Source organism: Chiloscyllium plagiosum, unplaced genomic scaffold, assembly GCF_037043375.1.
Source record: "Chiloscyllium plagiosum isolate Xiang-an unplaced genomic scaffold, Cpla_swu_hap1 HiC_scaffold_37, whole genome shotgun sequence".
NCBI lineage: Eukaryota > Metazoa > Chordata > Chondrichthyes > Orectolobiformes > Hemiscylliidae > Chiloscyllium > Chiloscyllium plagiosum.
Window position 1 is genome coordinate 75,646,019 of NW_028270175.1, and position 18,937 is coordinate 75,664,955.

At 42.7% G+C, this 18,937-nt stretch overlaps 1 non-coding gene across 1 annotated transcript; it reads left to right on the forward strand.

The window, feature by feature from the left end:
• The first annotated feature begins 18,455 nt into the window (after positions 1-18,455).
• Positions 18,456-18,528, forward strand: trnar-gcg (transfer RNA arginine (anticodon GCG)). The gene has a single exon. It is a non-coding gene; the product is annotated as a tRNA-Arg (tRNA).
• Positions 18,529-18,937: the final 409 nt, after the last annotated feature.

Below are 18,937 nucleotides of genomic sequence, written 5' to 3' on the forward strand. Positions count from 1 at the left end.
TAGTTGTCATGGGGGACTTCAACTTTCCAAATATTGACTGAGAACACTACAGTACGAGTACTATAGTTGGATCGGTTTTTGTCCAATGTGTGCAGGAGGGCATCCTGACACAGGATGTGGACAGGCCAACAAGGGGTGAAACCACATTAGATTTGGTACTGTGTAATGAGCGCGGCCAGGAGTTAGAGTTGGAAATAGGTGAGCACTTTGGTGATAGCGATCACAATTCTGTTATGTTTACTTTAGTGATAGAAACGGACAGATGCATACCACTGGGCAATATCTACAGCTTGGGAAAAGGCAATTACGTTGCGATTAGCCAAGATTTAGGAAGCATCATATGGGGAAGGAAACTGCAGGTTTTGGGCTCATTAGAAATGTGGAGCTTAATCAAGGAAAAGCTCCTGAGTGTCTAACATAAGTATGCACCTGTGAGGCATGGAGGAAGCTGTAGAGCGTGGGAGCTGTAGTTTATGAAGGAAGTTGAATCTCTGGTCACGATGAAGAAAGAGATTTATGTTCGGATGAGATGTGAAGGCTCAGTTAGGCCGCTTGAGGATTACAAGACAGCCAGGAAAGACCTAAAGAGTGAGCTCAGAAGAACCAGGAGGAGACATGAGACGTTGTTGGTGGATAGGGCCAGCATAAACCCTGAGGCTTTCTACAGCTATTTAAAGAATAAAAGAATGACAAGAGTAAGATTAGCGCCAATCAATGATAGTAGTGGGAAGTTGTGTGCGGAGAAGAGGGCACAGGGGAAGCACTAAATGAATATCTTTCGACATTAATCTCCTAGAAAACGGCCATGTTGTCGAGGAGAATATTGAGATACAGACTACTAGACTAGGTGGGATTGAGGTTCACAAGGAAGAGGTATTAGAAATCCTGCAGAGTGTGAATGTAGATAAGTCACCTGGGCCGGACGGGATTTATCCTAGGATCCTCTGGGGAGCCAGAAAGGAGATTACCGAGCCTTTGACATTGATCTTTAAATCGTCATTGTCCATAGGAAGAGTGCCAGAAACTGGAGGATAGCAAATGTGGTTCACCTGTTCAAGAAGGGGAGTTGAGACAATCCTGGTAATGACAGACCAGTGAGCCTTACTTCAGTTGTTCGTAAAATGTTGGAAAAGGTTATAAGAGACAGGAGTTATAATCATCTGGAAAAGAATAACTTGATTAGAGATAGTCAGCACAGTTTTGTGAAGGGTAGGTCGTGCCTCACAACTTTTATTGAGTTCTTTGAGAAGGTGACCAAACAGGTAGATGAGAGTAAACCGGTTTATTTAGTGTATCTGGTTTTCAGCAAGGCGTTCGATAAGATTCCCCAGAGTAGGCTGTTGCACAAAATGCGGAGGAATGGGATTATGGGAGATATAGCAGTTTGGATCAGTAATTGGCTTGCCGAAAGAAGACAGAAGGCGGTGGTTGATGGGAAATGTTCATCCTGGACACCAGTTCCCAGTGTTGTACCGCAAGGGTCGGTGTTGGATCCACTGCTGCTCTTCATTTTAATAAACGACCTGGATGAGGGCGTAGAAGGGTGGGGTTAGTAAATTTGTAGACGACACTAAGGTCGCTGGAGTTGTGGATAGTGACGACGGATGTTGTAGTTTACAGAGAGACATAGATAAGCTACAGAGCTGGGCTGAGAGGTGGCAAATAGAGTTTAATGCGGACAATTGTGAGGTGATTTTTGTTGGTCGGAGTAACTGGAGTGCAAAGTATTGTGCTCATAGTAAGTATCTTGGAAGTGGAGATGTTCAGGAACAGAGATCCTTGAAATTTGCTACCCAGGTTGACAGGGTTGTTAAAAAGGCATACAGTGTTTTAGCTTTCATTAATAGAGGGATCGAGTTTCGGAATCATGAGGTTATGCGACAGCTGTACAAAACTCTGGTGCAGCCGCACTTGGAGTATCGTGTATAGTTCTGTTCACCACATTATAAGAAGGATGTGGAAACTTTGGAAAGCATGCCGATTTCCTCGGATGTTGCCTGGTAAGAAGGGAAGGTCTTACGAGGAAAGGCTGAGGGACTTGACGCTGTTTACGTGGGAGAGAAGAAGGTTGAGAGGTGACTTAATAGAGACATACAAGATAATCATAGGGTTAGATAGGGTGTAATTATTTCTGATGAAAAAGCGTGAACTAGTTTTCTCCAGGGCTAATCTGTTTGAGTTTGAAATTCCACTTCTGTGTTTCTCTTTCGAGGAACATGTGGATAACAAGCAGCTGACGCGAAGAATGCTCCAGTTTGGCAGGAAGAGAAACATGAGAGAGTAGAAGCCATAGAGTAACGTGGAAACAGTTGGGGAGGAGACGTACGGGAAGCGGCTTAATGCTTCTCTTCCTATGTAACGACAACACAACTAGAGGAATCCAAAGTAAACAGGCAGGAGGATGGGAGATTACAGGAAGCCAGGCTGCCTCAGGAGGTATACGTTCAGCGTGTATCAATTCTAAACGGCTTGGCCTGTCCTCGAATGGCAGCCTGCTGCCTGTTTACATCTTTGCTTACGTAAACAGGCTCTGGTTTTCAAGTCTAAAGTGAAGGAAGATGTAGCCAAATGGTTAAATTCCTAATTTTCTGAAAGTCGGTCCCTACTGAGGCATTTGTCACTCTCGCAAGATGTGTCTGTGGTAATAGAAAGAAGTAAAATTCCACCGAATCGTTCAAAAGAATTGACGTCTTCATTGGAATCATCTTGCAAAGCAAGTTGTTTATCTTCTTAAACTCGGTTTTCCTAAATATCTCTCAAAAATGAGCTGTTTCTGAGTACTTTGTAGCCAGAGCATTTGAAAAAAAATCATTCTGTTTCAATTATTGTGGCACTTTTTAAGATACCGATTAATGTCTCCAATCGATGAATGCAACCGAGAATATCAGAGTCAACCTCAGACCGTTGTCAGAGGAGGGGAAGAGAGGAGGGGAAGATAGGAGCGTCTCGCACGCTGCTCTTGTGCACGTTATCAATTTCAAACCAATCCAATACCTGCAACCCGTGGGAGTTTTAAGGAAACAATTAAAAAGAGCCCCGTTTCAACTCTGTGAATCTTTAGGGGAATGAAGGATGAACTGACCGAATGAGCAGAGACTGTGAAGGTACCTTCCCCTTCTTGAAGGAGCAGGGACATGAACTCTGATGTTCTCGAGGCATGAACTGATCTGAGATATTGAAGCATTCCCATCAGAGCTGCTCCACTGTCGTTGTTGTCACTCTCAGCAACAATATAACATGATTACCTGACCAGGCACCCAACCCTGGCCGCAGTGAAGAAAACACCGACTCTTAACCAATACACCACCAGTGCTTCCTCGCAAGCTGTTGAACTGCTTTTTAATGCCAAAGCATATGGCGTTTAATTTATCAGTACATAAGTTTGAGCAAGTCATCGACTGGTTACAGAATGGAAAGAGGCCCATCATCCAAGTTTTCAGCTCTTGGCCTCTCCCGTTGTGTTCTCAAAATTTTCAAGCACTCGTAATGCTATCATCCAGGCACGTTTTGTAATGTATCCGAAATAAATTTAAGATGGATAACCTGTGTTCACACCCCGTCGGTGATCTAAACCCCATTTCACTTACAGAGGCAAACACACAGACACCTTCTGGCGAAGTGACTGCGGCCTTTGGAGAGATCAGCCAGAAAATAGGATTGCACTCAATTGGCTTATTTTGTCCCATTTCAAATTTCAACACCAGAATTTGGTGGCAGCAAAGAAAGGAAGCATTCAGCCATTCCCCTGTCTGTGTTCCTCCCCTATCTAAGCATTGATCTGCGGAGACAGTGTGCTCTGAGAGAAGGATCCTCACTCTTTAGAAAAAGCAATATAATAGATGATTGTATAGCCCGTGCATTAGAAACTAGTCTGAACACAACCAAGACAGAACTGAAGGCATAATGAGCAGAATGATGGGACACTGTAATGCCGAATCAGACAGTGTCCATGTTGATAGAAACAGCGACTGTCCCTGGAAGTCCAGTCATTTGGATTCCGTGCTCTCACAGCCATGGCCTGCGAATCGTTAGCATTTACTGTTACCAATATGAAATGCTGCCTTCCCCTTAAAAGTAGAATTATGACCTGGACATGCACACATAAATTATGAAATTGATATAAATTGATGCTTTTTTTCTTCCATATTTGGGCTGAAAGTGTATCATGTAAATACTTAGATGATCATTAAAATCCAGTATTCATGCCAGTTAGTGTTGTCACAAAACTACAAAACCAGAGGAAGAGCTTGGTTTTGCATGACTGAAGGAGGTGACTGCTCCTGCTTCCGACCCACTTTTCATCCCTTTTGTCCCAAGTTCAAGTGCAGAAGCCAAATACTGGCAATCTGATATATATTTTTAAAAAAACACAGAAAATGCTGGAAGTATTCAGCTTGTCTGGCAGCTTCTGAAAGTGTGGTTGAGGTCAACACCATCACAACCTGATTGACTTTACTTTGTATTCACGATAACTAATGTCCAAGTCACAACTCATTCAGACACATTTCCTCATCTTTAAAAGGTATGCACGCTTTCAGTTTGCCATGAGAAACGTTTTGTCAATTAATTCAGTACTGACAGGATAACCGTTTAAAGCTGTATGAAACATGTTGCAAACGGTCATACCAGACAAAATGAGGTGCCATGTGAAGAAATATGTGTTTCGTTCAGGAAAGTTAAAATAGAATTGTTCACAGAAAATTGTGGTGAACTTTCTGCCGATTTTTTTGATGAGGTAAGAAGAAGTCTTGATGATGCTAATCCAAAGCGATCAGATAAATGTAGATTGGCAAAACAAAAGACAAAAGTTCTGTGAGACCACTGTGCATGAAACCTGGGGATGAAGGAATAGAAGGAATAGTCGCAATATTGATCATAAATTGGCTGCGTGAAAGGTTACTGATGAAGGGTGCCTGCCTGAAAATTCGATTTTCATGATCCTCGGATGCTGCGTGACCTGCTGTGCTTTTTGAGCAAACTCTAATGCTGACTCTGATCTATAGCATTTGCAGTCCTCACTTTCGTCTGCGGGAAAGGGAACAGAGTCATCATTAACAATTGTGTTTTGAACTGGAAGAATTTTTCAAGCGAACTTTGATTGAGCATTGGTGTGTGGAAGTTCTGGTTAGATTATTTTAGACAAGCAGCATTCTCTGATTTATCAGACCGCCCAGCGAGCCCATGAGATTCTCTGACTGGTTGGAGGACTAGTGTCTCCAGCTTGGTCCTGTAGGACCGCCTCTTCTTCGCTGTTGAACATTATACGTCATCACTTGGGATGGATCCTGCAGTATGCAGAGGGTTAACATGAACTGTGAGCATGCTCGCGGCGAGTGCTCAATGGAACGAAATGTTGTTGTCTCCAATCGACAATCGTTGAGTGAGGGCTAAAGGGGAGGGAAGCGCCAGATGCTATAGCCCAGTTAGAGGTTACAGGTTTGGTCATGAAATGATTCTGGAACCAAACATAGTTTATCTGGGATCGCCAATTAAGCCACGGAGAGCATGAGTCTTCTTCTCAGAAACAGGCCCCCGTCAGCGACCGCTATTCCTGTTTCAGTTTTTTTTTAATTTATCAGGTTACGGTTGGTTGATCTATCTTTAGTGTGAATAGAGCTGAAAATAAGTGATGTTGTTTGAAATGATTGCGGTGGTCCATGAGAATGTAATGTTGTTGGGAGACGCTTGGGAGTGTATTAGTGACTGGAATTGGTGGGAAAGTGTACCCCATGAACACCTCTATCACTGACCTTGCTGTAAATTTGTCAGAGACGGAAAGAATGGAGCAGAAAGTGGAGGGACAGGACTCCTGAGCAGGTAGCGTGTCGCGGGAGTTTTGGAATTTGGGGTCATTCGTGGCCAATCCCTCAACAAAAAACCCGACCCATTGTTTTTCTCACTGCTCCCCTTCCCCACACTTTCTTACCACTCCCTCCACCCAGTATTAGCAACATTTTAAAGACGATTACTTATTTCATACATACTATCTCGTTTTTGTCAGAACATTCAGCAATTTGAGAACTGAATTGAAATTGAGATACAGAACAGCCAGTGTACGAATCTCAAAAGTTACTTTGCACCTCATCGAATTGCTGAAGTTCGTATGCTAAAATTGCTCCCCGATTACTGTTTGGTAAGTCCTTACAGAATTATTTTTTAAATCTAGACAATATGTTACTGATATCTGCATCAGTTAAAAACAATTGGTTTTTATATCCCACCTTTAACAGAATGGAAATATGAAATATTAGAACTGGCCTGGCTTGTTGTGATGTTTGATCCTTCTCTATAATTCAGTATGATCTTAAATGATCATTCCGCACAGTAACCTGCTACTTCTTTAGGCCTACACCTTATGATCCCTCTTGCCTCAAAACTTTAGATATCTTCATCTGTCAACATTCCACATTCTGGCTTCAATTACGTTCTGTGGCATCAAATTTCACTTAGTAACCAGTCTTTGATTAATAAATAAAATCGTCATCTCAGTCTTAAATGGACTACCCATATTCTTAGAAGTCACGCCACCTCCCAACCGTCTATTGTTTGGACGCCCTGGTCATTGAAAGCATTCTTCCTGCATTTACCTTGTTCGTACCTTTTAGAATTTTACTCGTTTCGGTGACATCCTACTTCATCATTCTAAACTTGATTTTCATCCAAACGAATCCTCATACGTCAGTCCTGTCATCCCATGAATTAGTCTGTTAAACTTTTATTGTGCCATCTCCGAATGGAGAACATCCTTTATCAGATAAGGATTCCTGAACTGCACATTCGGTTGTGCTGTCAACAAGACCCTGCACAATTTCAGCAAGTCTTCCCTGCTCATGTGTTCAAATCCTCTCAGTACAAAGGCTAATACACCGTTTGCCTTCCTCACCTGCTGCTGCTCCTGCATGCTTACGTTCAGCGATTTGTGTACAAGAAGACGAGATCGCCTTTCCTATTTTAGTTTCGTAAATTCATGCTGGATCTGTCCAATCCAATTACTGTTTTCCAGTGTTAGGCTAACTTTTCTGTCATTCCATGTTTTCTCGCTACTTCCTTTTATAAATCATGGCGTCATATTAACTGACCTCCAAGCCCTAGACATTGTTTCAGAGTCGATAGAATATTGAAATATGACAATTAATTTACTCTATTTAGACTCCACACTCTAGTTACAGAACGCCTTCACTGCATTTAGGGTGACTTTAAGGACACTGGTGTTTGATTCGCAGTTGGTGGAATTTACTGTCTTTAATCTCATCAATTTCCACAACACTATCTTCCTGATAATACTGATTTCTTTCAGTTTCTCCCTCTCCTTTTCTTCCCAGAACTTTAGGAATATTACTTTTATCATCTGTGATGACAGAACCAATATACATATTTATTTGGTGTGCTAAATATTTATCCCGCATTATAACATCCTCTGTTTCTCATTGTAAGGGATTTGTTTTCAATAATCTTTTTTTTTCAATTAATATACCTTCAGGAGCTTTAACAATTCTTTATATGTTAAACGACATTTTCGTTCTGTATTAATTCTTTCTTCATCTTCTGCTGATGTCTGATGTTCGCTGCTATTTTCAGCCAATTTGTAAGGCTCCTTGAGTGCAATACTATGCCTAATATCGCTTGTTAGCCATGACATGGCCACGTTTCCCGGTTTCTTTGTGTCAGACAGGAGTGAGAAACAGTTGCAGTTCGTGCAAATGTTTTTGAAGTGCTTGTCATCCCTTTAAGTTCTGTTCCCCAATTCGTTGTACCCTGCTCACGCTTCATATCAGTATCATTTCTTCTATTTAGATTTCGGCTTAAAATCTGAGTCAGCTCTATAACTCTCCACCTTAATGAAGAGTTCTCTCACTGACTTCTTCACTCTTCCTGAGTGACAGCATAGAGATAGATTGTCAATTATTCCTTGACATATATACAAATAAAGCTTTGAAATCAAAGTTGACATATTCCCAGGCCTGCTGACTCATTAGAGACAGAGAGAGAGAGGGAGAGAGAGAGAGAGATCGCGCGATTTGACTGTTGGTGCTTTAACCTGAAAGTCGTTGTGCCTCAGGCACAAGGTGAAAATGTGGGGACTTCGTGAGACCAGTACGAGAACTGTGCACATGCTGCTGCTGTCATTCTTCATCGAAATCTCGTCGACCAGCCAACTAAGCTAGCTCACCAATATCCATTGAACAGTACGTAATCAAGGATGCTCTGCCCTCAATTTGTGTCCTTAATGTAGCGACTCAGAAAACCATCTCATACGTATACCACGTAAGTCTCCTCCACTGATCTGACTTGCTCAGTCTATGGGCAGTTTGAAGTCACACGCAATAGCGAGAACGCCACAAGATAAAGGAGCAGCATTAGGCCATTCAACCCATCGAGACCTCTCCAATATGTGGTCATGGTTGATATGTTTCTCAACCTCATTCTTCGGCTTTCTGCCATCTCCTGTAACTGTTGATCCTCTTATCAATCAGGGACCTATCTATGTCTGTCTTGAAACATTGCAATGTCTTGACCACTAAGCCCTCTACGGCAGAGTTCCAAAGGATGACTAGCCTCTTGCTGAAGAAATTCCTCCGCATCTCACTTCAAAATAGTCATCCTTTCTCTCTGACACTGTGCAGTTGGCTCCTGGTCTCTCGTGCAAGTTAAAAAAAAAACGTCTCCACAGCCACTTTAATTGTCCCTCTCTGTATTGCTTAAGTGTCAATCAGATTCTCTTCAAACTTCTAAACCTCATCAAGTACAGCCTCCGAGTTTTCAACATTTTATGACAAGCATTTCTTCCCCCCAGGATCATTCTTTTAAAACTTCTTCGGACCCTATTGAATGTCATCATATCTTCTGGAGTATTGTGTACAGTTCTTGTTTCCTCGTTATGAGAAGGATTTTATTATATTGGAGAGGGTTCAGAAAGTATTTACCAGAATGATGTCATGAAAAGAAGTCTTCTGTTATAAAAATAGGCTGCGGTTTCTATTTCACTGGAGCAGAGGACTTCGACGTTTGGCCTTATAGAGATTTGTGAAATCACGAGGAGCATAAATAAGATTACTATCAAAGGTGAGGGAGATCGCATCCAGGGGCATATGTTTAAAGTACGAGAAGGAAGATTTATAAAGGACATGAGTGGCAGCTTTTGTTTTACACCCTTTGGTCACTGTGTGCAATAAACCGCTGGAGGAAGTAATGGATGCAACTACAGTTAAATTATTTAACAGTCAAAGTTTGTGCGAAGATTTGTAGGTCGGGTGCTCGTTGTTGTGGTTCTGTTCGCCGAGCTGGAAGTTTTTGTTGCAAACGTTTCGTCCCCTGGCTAGGCGACATCATCAGTGCTTGGGAGCCTCCTGCGAAGCGCTTCTTTGATGTTTCCTCCGGTGTTTATAGTGGTCTGTCCCTGCCGCTTCCGGTTGTCAGTTTCAGCTGTCCGCTGTAGTGGTTGGTATATTGGGTCCAGGTCGATGTGTTTGTTGATGGAGTTTGTGGATGAATGCCATGCCTCTAGGAATTCCCTGGCTGTTCTCTGTCTGGCATGCCCTATGATAGTAGTGTTGTCCCAGTAGAATTCATGTTGCTTGTTGTCTGCGTGTGTGGCTACTAAGGATAGCTGGTCGTGTCGTTTCGTGGCTAGTTGATGTTCATGTATGCGGATTGTTAGCTGTCTTCCTGTTTGTCCTATATAGTGTTTTGTGCAGTCCTTGCATGTTATTTTGTCCACTACATTGGTCTTGCTCATGTTGGGTATCGGGTCCTTCGTTCTGGTGAGTTGTTGTCTGAGCGTGGCTGTTGGTTTGTGTGCCGTTATGAGTCCTAGGGGTCGCAGTAGTCTGGCTGTCATTTCTGAGATGCTCCTGATGTAGTGTGGCTAGTCCTTTTGGTTGTGGTATGTCCTCGTTCCGTGGTCTTTCTCTTAGGCATCTATTGATGAAGTTGTGCGGCTATCCGTTTTTCGCGAATACCTTGTATAGGTGTTCCTCTTCTTCTTTTTGCACTTCTGGTGTACTGCAGTGTATTTAACAGTCATTTGGATAAGTAACTGATTAGGAATGTATTGGAAGTTTTTGGACAACGGCAGGCAGGCGGGTCTATTTTAATTTGGCAATGAGTTCTGCATGTTATATATGGAGTGAATGGTCTGCTAAACTGCTGTATTACTCTGAAATACCCTTAGATATCGGACCTAACTTCCTGCAATATTCCAAATGCAGTCTGACCACGACTATATAAATGGTCAACTGGACATCTCTGCTCTTGTATTTGAGGCCCCTTGATATAAATTATAAAATTGAATTTTCCTTCCTGAATTCCAACTGAACCTGCCTGATCTAGGGCTCCCAAGTCACTTTGTCTTTCGGATTTCTAAAGGCTTTCCGTGAACAGAAATTAGCCGAAGTCTGCCTTCTTCCTCTCATACTGCATAACCTGACACATCCCTTATTGTATTGCATTTGCCACTTATTTGCCCACTCTCTGCGCCTGCCTAGTATCTTATGAAGTTTCCCAGCTTTCTTGACACGACCTGTCTCTCAAACTACGCTTGTGTCAAGTGCAACTGCAGCGAAAATGCACTCAGTTCCTTTTTCCAGATGTTTAACGTGTAACTTGAATAGTCATGCTCTCAACACCGATGGCTGTGCAAGTTTTAAATAATCAGTAGCTGCCATCCTGTAAAAGACCCCTCTGTTCTCACTCAGCCAGTCAGCCAATCCGCTCCTTGTCACTAACAGCATGCGTTTACCTTATTTAGCAGTCTGCTGTATGGCACCTTATCACAGGACTTATAAGTATTGAATTAGATGACGTCCACTGGCTCTGCTTTGCCTAACTTACTTGGTACTTCCTCAAAGAGATCTAGCATAGCTGTCAGACAGACGTCCACTTGATGAAGACATGCAGACTTTGCTGTAATTTACTATCCATTTCCAAGTACTGTGCAGCACTGTCAGTAGTCTGTGCCTGCCTCTCCCCTTTCTTTCAGCAGGGGTGTTGCATTTAAAAATTTTCCGTCATCTGGGATCCACTCTGACGCCGATGACTCCTGACTGATCACGACCAATGCGTCCACAATCTCCTTCAGAAATCAGGACTGCAGTCCATCTGGTCTCAGTGACTTAATCCCTTCAGACCTTGCAGCTTCCCCGGCATCGTCTGGTTATTGTTGGCATTTTATTCACTTCTTCCCTACGTGTCTATTAATTCACATATTTTGTTGTTTTCTTTCATTGTGAAAATTGATGCAAAGTACGTGTTCACCTGCACCATTTCGTTGTACCCCATTACGTCTTCTCCAGTGCATCAATTTGCACTCTTCTCTCTGTTGTCTCTCCACCATTCGGGCGCTCTGCCTGTTTTGCTGATGAAGGGCTTTTGCCCGAAACGTCGGATTTTCCTGCTCCTCGGAAGATGCCTGAACTGCTGTGCTTTCCAGCACCAGTCTACTCCAGACTCTGGTTTCCAGCATCTGCAGTAATTGTTTTTACCGAGTTGACTTTAACCCTACTGCGAATACTCTTGCAAGGATGCCTGCCTTGAAGAAATTTTCCTCCTCTCTCTACAAGAATCTCAGGGAGTCCTCTTCCACTGCAACTCCCAGGTCATTTCCTCTGCCCTGAAGCTACCTTCTCCCACTCTCCTCACTGACCTGTCACCTTCATCCTCACCCACAATCACCTATTGTACTCTATTTTACTTTCTCCCCATCCCCACCCTCCTCACATTTAATTCTCCACCCGTCAGGCTCTCTGCCTGTACTCCTGATGAAGGGCTTTTGCCCGAAACGTCGGAATTTCCTGCTACTCGGATGCAGCCTGAACTGCTGTGCTTTTCTAGCACCACTCTACTCAAGAGTCTGGTTTCCAGCATCTGCAGTCATTGTTTTACCTTACTATTCTCTCTGTAACATTTTAAATATGTGAACAAACTCTTGCACCATTCTTTATATTTCAAGTTCACACACTTATTAAATCTTAATAACTCATCTTGCCATTTCGGTTGTTCTCTGCTCGTTATTGAACCCTTCCAAATGCTTTAGGTTTCACTAATCTACACCAGATGGTGTTTTTCTTTTGTTTCTGTGCTCTCACTGACTTCTCTTGTCAGTCATGTTTGCTTTATCCTCTCTTAAGCATGTTCAGGTGGCGTGAGCAATGGATCCGGTGATACTAGGCGCTGACGGAGTGCCATTTGGACTTGAGTTAACGTCCGCCAACTTCTACAGTGTAGCACAGTACATGGAACAAGACTGTGACCAGGACACAATGATTGTGAATTTCTCTCCTGGACTGGTAGAGAAGGGTTTACGAAACTGCATTTACAGTGAGTTCAGAGGAGAGTATTTACACACACCAAACCCAAACGAAGGTATATTTGTGTCTTCTGAACTTCTTACCTGGATTGACAGTGATGAATTTTAGATACCTCTTTTTGTTATTTTACCATAACTATGGTCGACTGTGTCTTTATGGGTTTTCCACCAATTACCATTCCCAGAGGCTGTGACTGTCACAAATCAACTCCATTTTCCTTCTGCTTCTCAGATCATAAGGATGAGGAAAATCTGCTTCATTTTTATTTCCTGATGTCTGTCTGCGCACGCTAAAACATTCATCTACCTTCTTTCCCTGCACAAACCCGACCAGCTAAGGTTTCCAGCATAGCCTGTTTTATGAAAAAAAATATTTCAGCTGCTGCAGTATTTTGCTATTATTTTCTTGCAGGTGTTTCTCACAGCACTGAATCTAAAAGTACAGATGTTCCAACGATCAGCTGCTTTCTTACTGAGTGGTGGATGCAGAAACAGATCCATGGCAGCCTAGGTGAGTCTTTTTTTCTTTAATTTTAATCGCAATTACCGAATGATTGCAACACAAGATAATTTGGCGCATCGTGCCCATGCTGGTTCCCTGAGCAGATTAGTTCACCCCACTCTCCAGCCCTTTCATGAGCAAGACTGGCTGATATTGTCAATCTCCAATTGCCTATGTAGAAGTCGATGGATTATCTTGTTGAACTGCTGCAGTCCACGTAGTGCACGTAGTCCCAGATTATTGGCAGGCGAGGAGTTACAGGTTAAACACCTGGAAATGATGAAGGAATTGCAATGGATATCCAAATCAAAAACATCAGATTGTAATTCTACCCCGTCTTCCATCTGTCAAAATGTCCAAAATGATTCACAGGAATGTGAAAAGGCAACACTTGACACTGAGCCACAGAAAGAGTTGTTTAGACACTTGACTGAGCATGTTTGAATGGGTTATCTCTCAATTATATTCTTCAAATCAATTTTATAATGTATCAGAAGGATTGATTTGCACTCAGCAAATTTGGATCAAAGATCACAGCAGAGCCTGACGGAGTCACATCATTTATCCTAACCTGAATAGTATGGTGTTCTGAACAGGAAAGGTACAAACTTCGTTCAAAGTCAGGAGAAACAGAGCACGTGTGTGTGGGCGAGGCTTCAGCTGATCATCTGGCCTGGCAAGACGCAAAGCGAATCAGCACAGTGAGATACTATGCAAATGTCAGGATTGTGGAAAAGGAGAAAGTGAGGATCGCAAATGCTTGCAATCAGTGTCGAAGAATGTGGTACTGGAAAAACACAGGCCGTCAGTCAACATCCAATCAGAAGCCCTTCATCGGGAGATTAAATGTCCCAAAAATACGAAACAAGGGACAAAAAAATAAGAACAGGAAAGAGGTCGTACTTCAAAAGTTAACTGGACTAAAGTTTGAGTCAATTAGACCAAACAGGCTTCATCCCAAAATGTTGAAGAAAGAGGAAGACAATGAGAGAATGTTGATGCGCTGGGAGTCATCTTTCAAGTTATGTAATCTCTGCAAAGTCTCCTGTGGAGTGGAATTCACGTTGGAACCCCACCGTTTTGCTTGTTCAGGAAGCTTTTTATCCGGTCCCACACAACATCACAAAACACAATGGGGTTGGAGAAAACGTGCCAGCATTCATTAAGGATTGTTTACCAGCTGGAAAGTATAGAGTAGGAATAAGCGCACTTTTCTCACGTTGGTGTTCTATTACGTTTGAAGTACCACAAGGATCAGTGACAGCACTGCTGCCTCACAGTGCTCGAGACCGGGGTTCAATTCCATCGTCACGCGATTGCCAACATGAATTGTGCACATTCATAGTGTCTGCGTGGGATTCCTGCGGATGCTGCTGTTTCTGCACACAGTACAAATATTCACGGTTTAAGTGAATTGCCCATTATATCCAGGAATGTCCAGGCTTGGTGGATTGGGCATGCGAAATGCAGCATTATAGGGAGAGAGTAGGGCCTCATTGCATTGCAGAGATTCTATGATTCAATGCTTGAACCAAATTGTTCCCAAACATTATACATGATTTGGACATTTGGACCTCTTGTAATTTTTCCAAACTTGTTGATGACAGCAACTGGATCGGAATGTACATTGTAAGGAGAATGGTGGGAGCCTTCAAGTGAAGTTTGACAGCCTCAAGAATGAGTCAGTAAATGGCAGTTTATCCATAACACACGATAGCTCCACAAAGAATATCAATAATCTGGTTAAATCTGACTACCTGTTCGCAAAGTATCTTGAATTTTCATCATACCCTTGATTTTCTTTCTCCAAATGCCTTGCTCAACAACTTTATTAAAAAAAAAACATTGAGAAGCTTTCATGTGACAGATGTTAAGCTAACTACTTGTCATTTCCTCCTTGACTTCCCTTCTGTTCTGACTAAATAAAACTCACTGATCTGCATGGGTTGGAGAAATTGAGGACTGCAGATGCTGGAGATCAGAGCTGAAAATGTTTTGCTGGAAAAGCGCAGCAGGTCAGGCAGCATCCAGGGAACAGGAGAATCGACGTTTCGGGCATAAGCCCGAAGAAGGGCTTCCTGAAGAAGGGCTTATGCCCGAAACATCGATTCTCCTGTTCCCTGGATGCTGCCTGACCTGCTGCGCTTTTCCAGCAACACATTTTCAGATCTGCATTGGTTCCCACGATGATTCTCCACTAATTTTATAATTCTCAGATTTGTTTTCAAATCCATCCATGGTCTTACATCCCACATCCCATTAATCCACCACTGCTTCCTGCCTAACATTCCTCTGTGCTCTTCCCACTCCTCTATTTCTGCTCTCTGTATTCGAACGCTCCTTACTCCCCCACTGCCAAATATGGATTTTGAACTGAATGAGAGAGTCTGAAGCAGTGTTGCATTGCACTAAACACTACAGGCTACTGCTCTTGGCGGTAATATGGAGTTCTACCTCATCACCATGTTATCCAAAAAAAATTCATTCTCATGACTATGATGTAGATTCCTGCAAAATACTTGACTATTTTCTGTGTGCTGGCAAGTACAGTATCTTTCTTTATCCCCTGTTTCACTTTGACTGTGACATGGCACATTTTACTGCTCCTTTATCCACTTATAACTGTCCTTTGTTTGAGGTCTGTATTTCTGGTTTTGTGTGTGGTGGGCCAGTGACAACCTGATGTGCAATTCCAAATTGTTATGAAGTTGAAAGTGTGTGCTGTACCTTTAAGAGAGGTACAATGATGTTCTGCACTGAGAGCTTACGAGAGCAGTGTCAGAGTTTACTGGAAAATTGAAAATATGTAACATTTGGCTGTGAAATAGGTACCTGAGTTGGTTGCTGTTTTGACGACAATTCAAATTTAACCAACGAGATTCATTTACGTCTCTGTAAATTAAAAGCCAATCGATTTTGAATTTATTATTCTGCCAACATCGAACAAATGAGATAATCCGATTTGGGGGTATAAGAAAGGTAGGCATTTTGAACGTCAGACAGTGTTACTGCCATCAAGGGAGAACTACAGGAGGAAAAGAAAAGCCAAAAACAAAAAGACCGATTGCGAAATGAAGGGAAATGACTGGCAATTTGTGCAGCTAACACCAAACGAATGTTTGCATGAAAGCTGCTGGGTTGCGCTGTTGGATCTTATCATCATCACGATCACATGTGCCCCACACGCTGACAATTGATAACTCGGCCGAATCCCAGTTCATCTGCTGCTGAAACTCTCATTTCTCCCCCTTTGATATCATTAGAGGGGACTTTAAATGAAAAGGCTGGCGATTTTGCTCGATTGAAAAATTGCAGTTCTGAGGAACGATATTTCAAATGAACATCAAACGCGACTGTAAAAAATCAGCGAAGGAACATAAAATGCAGTGACACTGGTGGAAGAGTGCCACAGAGACCAGAAAAACTTAGTGGTATAGTGGAGCTAATGGCAGTTAATCTCTCAATAATGATCAAATAAAAGGGTAGAAATAACAGTAGATTTTCACAACTCCAATCTAGTGTGTCATTGTAATGTGAAATGATTTCTGAAGTGATTTCACAGAAACTTCTCTTTTCCAATAAAACATCTTTTGCTCAATCCTGCGCTGTGCACTTACCCTGAGCCCGATGTTCCAGTAATCTCTTGTCCGTGTCAGTAAAAGCTGCTCCATGAGGGTTAATTACAGAACAGCTGCATCTAAATGGATTGAATTGCTTGAAGATGCCGACCATGGGATTGAGCACTTTCACCCAAAACAGTGACCGCAGTAGTACAGAATGAACAGTGTAAATGTGAGTATTATATTGCGCAATACCTCAGTGAAATGGGAGGGTGGACGTTTAGATTAGAATACATTACAGCGTGGAAACAGGCCCTTCGGCCCAACAAGTCCACACCGACCAGCCGAAGCGCCACCCACCCATACCACTACATTTACCCCTTACCTAACACCACGGGCAATTTAGCATGGCCAATTCACCTGACCTGCACATCTTTGGACTGTGGGAGGAAACCGGAGCACCCGGAGGAAACCCAGACACAGGGAGAACGTGCAAACTCCACACAGTCAGTCGCCTAAGGCAGAAATTGAACCTGGGTCTCTGGCGCTGTGAGGCAGCAGTGCTAACCACGGCGCCACCGTGCCGCCCACTCGAGTTAGTTCTTGTGGGAGGGAGAGATTTCTCCGATAAAGGGTGGTTATGATGTGTGAAACGCAAAGATGTGAGATAGCGGGTGTTTGAAGAAGGAAACTTATCACCACGTAGAGTATTTTCATGTAAAACAAAGATTGATTTTCTCAGCGTTTGCTAAGCACATATTGCATGGAGTAAAACGGGAAAAATGCCGATTGATGTGACTGTGATTCGAGCAGAACTTGCTGTGTTGACAATGCCAAGGAAGAACCATTTCATGATCCTGGCACCACATGGAAAAGCACGATGCAAAAAGCAATAAGGATCGGGGCAGAGGTTATGCCAAGAACAGAAACACACGCACAAAGGAATACTTGTCAAACAGTGACTGCGATGTGGGAACTCAGATTCGGTTGCATATATATCGCTTCTATGTCCGGAGAGACTGTCGAGATTGCAACACTGAGATTGTAGGATGTTTGCGAGATATCTACAAAACTTCAAAGGGTCATGGGATACTGCAGGGTATTGCTGAAATGTATTTCTCAATAACACTGTATTTTAACATCGGTTACTTCACCAATTTCCTCACTTATTGACGTAATCATATAATGGCATGTCATATAATCCCAGTTCAAGGGCGTGGAATCAGAGAAATTGATTTGTAGTGCACCCAAAACTAATTCGAAATGGTAATGGCGTTCAGCGCGAGCATGTGGCTGCGAAAATGCAATCGGTGAGCGTAATGCCATTCTCTGATGATATAGAGGCGCGTGAAATATCGAGGCTAAAAGCTCCCGCCTGAAGGAGACCGGCTTCAATTCTCACGCATCAAGAAGCAGTGGGACATCAGGCTCGGAGCTCCAATTTCACCTGCAAGAACTTGTATTCACATGGAACACGGAACTTTGGGACATCAGCTGGTCGAATAGATACTCAACTATTTTATTCTTAAGTCAGTAGTTTTCAGCAGGATACTTGTTTGTGGATTGAAAGAATATCTACAACTGGGACAGTCAAAATTACAAAGAAGAATTCTGCAAAGAGTCAATTCTTGGAGAAGCATCTGTGCAGAGTGATGCAGAGGAATGTTTACGTCATCTGCCATTCTCATATGTTTGACTTTGCACTGGATTAATTTCCATGAAGGGATTTTTTTGCTCGGTTCACAGTATTCACTTTCCTGCATATTCGCAAAAGTCACTACTGTACTCGAAACCTCTGAAAATTAACTGGTATATACAATGTGGTGATTAGGCTACGTTCACGTCAGTTATGCTGAAGAAATGGATTCGAAATTCATCACATCACATTCCATTAAATGACTAAGCAGAGTGTGAATGGAAGCTTCATGAGGACATATGTGTTTTTTTTTGGAAAATTCGTTGCTTTGAAAGGTGATGAAGATTAGACTGAAGCAGTAACAGTGATTATCTTTATTGCTTGTTCAACTGGTGAACATGACTGCTATTAACCGTGTCCGTATTAACATCACGGCTCTTAAGGTTGTGCATTGGGCCAGTGGCGCAATGGATAACGTGCCTGACTGCGAATCAGGAGACTGTAGGTTCGAATCCTACCTGGCTCGTAGTCACGGCAGATTTTAATCCCGCTTAAAAACTGATTTTTCAAAAGCCGAAATATGGTGTGAGCTCCTCATCTGCAGGAACGAGAATGCCTTCATTAAATGCCCCCGAGAACATGAGAGTCAATGTCCCAGCGTCATCACAGGAGTGAAGCCGAATAGTCGCGCAGGTGACTTATGGGCACCTTTCCATTTCATAAAGCCACCGATCGAATAAGTGTTGCCCGCGGTGATGCTCTGCTTTGAGCATTTTTCGAAACTCTTTGGCCAGTGGAATCAGAGAAGAATGAAGGGTTAACTGTCCAACTGATCTTTATAGAGTGTGAGTTCTCGAGTCTCCTACCCGCTGACTGATAAAGTTTTCCTACCAGTCTATTCAAAGCTTTCTGCATCTTATCGATCAAGAGCAAAT